At 41.3% G+C, this 3,904-nt stretch overlaps 1 pseudogene; it reads left to right on the top strand.

The window, feature by feature from the left end:
• Positions 1-268: 268 nt before the first annotated feature.
• On the top strand, positions 269-733 carry LOC112836954 (large ribosomal subunit protein eL22 pseudogene; annotated as a pseudogene).
• Positions 734-3,904: the final 3,171 nt, after the last annotated feature.

Below are 3,904 nucleotides of genomic sequence, written 5' to 3'. Positions count from 1 at the left end.
CATTGATTAAATCTTGCATTGGCACTTCACCATTTTATTTTCATTAGTTAGATGAAACTTAAGCTCTTGGAAGTCAAAGATAAGGTGTTGTGGGTCTTTGTAAATCTTTTGACATTAAGTATGGTGCAAAGGTACACAGGGAAATGATTGAAGCTCTAAGTAGGTCATAAGTGAATGCATCTGTGGTTGTTTTTATATATTAAGATTTTCCCGATTTGATTTTTGAGAATAGTTACAACCCCACTTAAAACAGGAGAACACTTTTCTGCCTCCGCTGCCGCCATGGCACCCGTGAAAAAGCTTGTGGCGAAGGGGGGCAAAAAAAAGAAGCAAGTTCTGAAGTTTACCCTTGACTGCACCCACCCTGTAGAAGATGGAATCATGGATGCTGCCAATTTTGAGCAGTTTCTTCAAGAGAGAATCAAAGTGAATGGAAAAGCTAGGAATCTCGGTGGAGGGGTTGTAACAATTGAAAGGAGCAAAAGCAAGATTACTGTAACTTCTGAGGTGCCTTTTTCTAAAAGGTATTTGAAATATCTCACCAAAAAATACTTGAATAATCTCCGCGACTGGTTGCGCATAGTTGCTAACAGCAAAGAGAGTTACGAGTTGCGTTACTTCCAGATTAACCAAGACGAGGAAGAGGAAGAAGATGAGGATTAAAACGAATTTATCTGGAATATTTTGTATGAGTTCTTAAATAAAACTTGGGAACCAAAAAAAAAAAAAAAAAAACAAAAAACAGGAGAACATACATTACTGCTACTATTTAGGGGATTATTGTGATTTGAAATGTGCCCTTGAAGAATACTTAATATTTTGCAAAGTATTTTCACCATTCATTTCACATAATTTTTGTAGGCAAGGGAAGGTAAATTAACAGAGAAGCTGAAATCTCAGCGATTATCTTGCCTGTCATGTGGTGACTGAACGAATGAACGGCTAAGGGGACAAATGGATTAATGCAATTAAGGAAATTTTAACATGAACTGGTATCAACTGATATAGAATAACTGTTAATAATTGCATCATGGCTATATTTTAAAAAATTATCAGTGATAGATATATACTGAAGTATTAATGATTTAAATAACATGATGTCAACAATTTCCTTTAAGTACTAGAGCAAAATAAAAATAAAAATACTGGAGCAGACAACAACAAAAAGTGAGAGGAGAAAAATCTATGAAACAGACTGCACAGTATACAAAAATTGTCAAATGTACACTCAAAACTGGAAATAACAGTAAACCTGCAATTTCCATAAAAAAACAAAACAAAACAGAATCCGAATTGGAACTGTTTGATTTTGAGTTGAAGGCTAATGCTTCCCTCCCTTCGGCGTTTGGGGCAGTGGTAAGTGCAGTATCTCCTAGAACAGAGTTGTGTAGGAGCGTGTGGGGCACGGATTCCTCTTCCCCAGCAGAGCTTTCTTTCAGCATCTGCTCTCTTTCCTGGCAGAGAGCTCCTGAAGTCGCTTTTGCATTCACCACTTGGCTTTGCCATTTTGTATCATTTAACCTTTCTCAGTCTTTTCCTGGATGCGTTAGGTGTCTTTCGGCTAAAGAAAAACAAAATCCCATTTCTGTCACTTGCACTGTGGGAAAGCTGAGGCAGTAACCTCCCTGAGCCTCAGTTTTCTTATCTGCAAAGTGGAGATGAAATGGGACCTGCCATGGCAGGTGAGAGGATTAGCTGAGGTAATGTCGCTTGCTTAGCTCTCTCCTGGCATATAGCAGGTGCTCACTAAATATTTTCCCTCGGTACTGTTGATAGAATTGGAGACAGGCACGGAGAAAAAAAGGATTTGGGGACAATGTCATCAACAGTGGGTGTGAATGAATATTTCCTTAGTTGCATTAAATTAAATTTAACTCCTCTTCCTAAGGGAGGCGCGTTGATCCAGGGAGCAGTGAGGGACAGGGATCAACCGCCACCCACACAGAGGAAGGAAAGGTGTGGGAGGACTATAGCAATTAAAACTGATATGTTAGATGGGATCCGTTGCTTCTTACAAATCCTGGCAGTGCAGGACCTCCTTTACATTCATGGGAAAAGATGAAGAGTAATCCTGCCCCCGGATGTGGTCTTCCTTTCCAGGAGAAGGGGATTGGCCCAGTGCAATTGCACAATGTGCAAGGATGTAAATCCGATAATGTCATGCTTTAAAAAAATCAAGAAAGCAAGCCCTGCTGATTGCTTATATGGACAGCTGGCGCACCTTAAGAAGTGAGAGCGGTTCAGGCGGGAATGTAATAAGGCCCAGGAAAGTGGCAGCATGAAAGGGATGACCTTTATTTGCAATCATGGCTGAGATTTACAGTTTATTACTGATAGCTTTTATAAAGAGCCATTCAGTTCAGAGGTGAGAGGTTTGTCATCTGGAAATGCAATTAACTTTACCTTATCCCAATCCCCCTGGTCTTAGTGCGAGAGCAGTACTCCAGCAATATCATGATTTCCCCTCTAATTTCATTTCTGTCTCCTGCATCCCTAGGTCCCTGGCATTAACGCGGTTGCATATTTTCACTATTATTATTTTTTATTATTGCTACTCACTGTCATTGGTAGCCAGAAGGCACTTGTGTATTTTTTTTTTTTTTAGATTTACATTATTTGATTTCCGAATGAGGAAACCTCAAAGCATAAAGCCCTTTTAAACCACAGCAGTTAGAGAAGCCTACAGAACCAAATGTGTGCTGTCTTAGGTCCCTGAAATTAATTATGGAAATGGAGAGCTGGTATCAAGGTGAAGCTGTTTGACAGAAAGATGGGGGCCCGGAGAGTTGAAAGCCTCACGGTGCCTCCTCCTTCAACCCTGGACACACAGTGCCTAGAAGGATGCCCGCTCCCCTGTGCCTGTTCAGGCACACGAGCATGTGCAGGAAGCCCTACACAATTGGAAACATGAAAAAATGAAAGCGATTTTGGCACCCCTGCTGTGTGTGTATGAGAAGTCCCGAAAGGTCTATTTTTGTTTCACAGGTTCAGTTTTATGACCCTCTCTTGTCTGTTAAGTCAGGTCTGCAGGAATTTAAGAGCCAGACACAAAAGCAAGAATTTAGTACTTTTTGCCAGTTGGTTTAGGTTATTTGAAATATAGCCTAGTATATTTTCCACACTAGGCTGCTGCCAGATAGAACAGAGGAGGGAAGTGGTTCCAAGAGCCTGCATCCTCAGATTTTTCAACCTTTGAAGAATGGAGGGAGAGGCGCGGGATCCTACTGCGGGCCCCATCACTTAATGCCACATTGTCTGCGGCTCTGGCACCCCCCCCCGCCTCCAGATCACCCCTCCACCTGCCTTATAAAACCCCAAACAGAGAGACCTTTTACAAATTCCTAAGGCTCTATCTGAAAAGTATTTCCTCTGGGGTAAGGTAAGAGCAGAATAATTACTACCCCTGCGTTTTTCATCCCGATTTTATTGTGGCTATTATTTTCATCAGTGTTAGAGGTTAATATCCCTATTTTTCCCCTCCACTGCCTAAATATAACTGGGGCTCAGCGTACAGCCAAACCAGGTAGTGGAGGAAATAGCATTGCCACCAAAAGAGGTTTGGATTAGTCCATCTGAAATGAGGGTTTGGGGCCCTAGGGTAAGAATTACCCTACTGCAGCTGATAGCAGATAGATTTAAACCCATAGTATTTCTTTTCTCAGCTGAGAGATGTCGGGTTAAAAGATTCAGAAGGTGAAGAGAGCATGAAACGATGTGCTTATATAACTATATTGGTGTTACAATAGAATGGCATCTCTAAGAATAAAAGCATCCAAGAGCCATTTTTAATAGGAAGAAAGGAAAGCGGGAGCTTCAGTTGAGCATCCTTAAAGAACTCTTTGCAGGCAAAGCAGGGTTGAAGGTGCTTACCTTAAGGGACCGTGCTAAACTTGAGGGGGATATA

Source organism: Callorhinus ursinus, unplaced genomic scaffold (genome assembly GCF_003265705.2).
Source record: "Callorhinus ursinus isolate GAN/ISIS: 27379988/994484 unplaced genomic scaffold, GSC_fseal_2.0 scaffold37, whole genome shotgun sequence".
NCBI lineage: Eukaryota > Metazoa > Chordata > Mammalia > Carnivora > Otariidae > Callorhinus > Callorhinus ursinus.
This window is presented reverse-complemented; position numbering and strand designations above follow the sequence as displayed.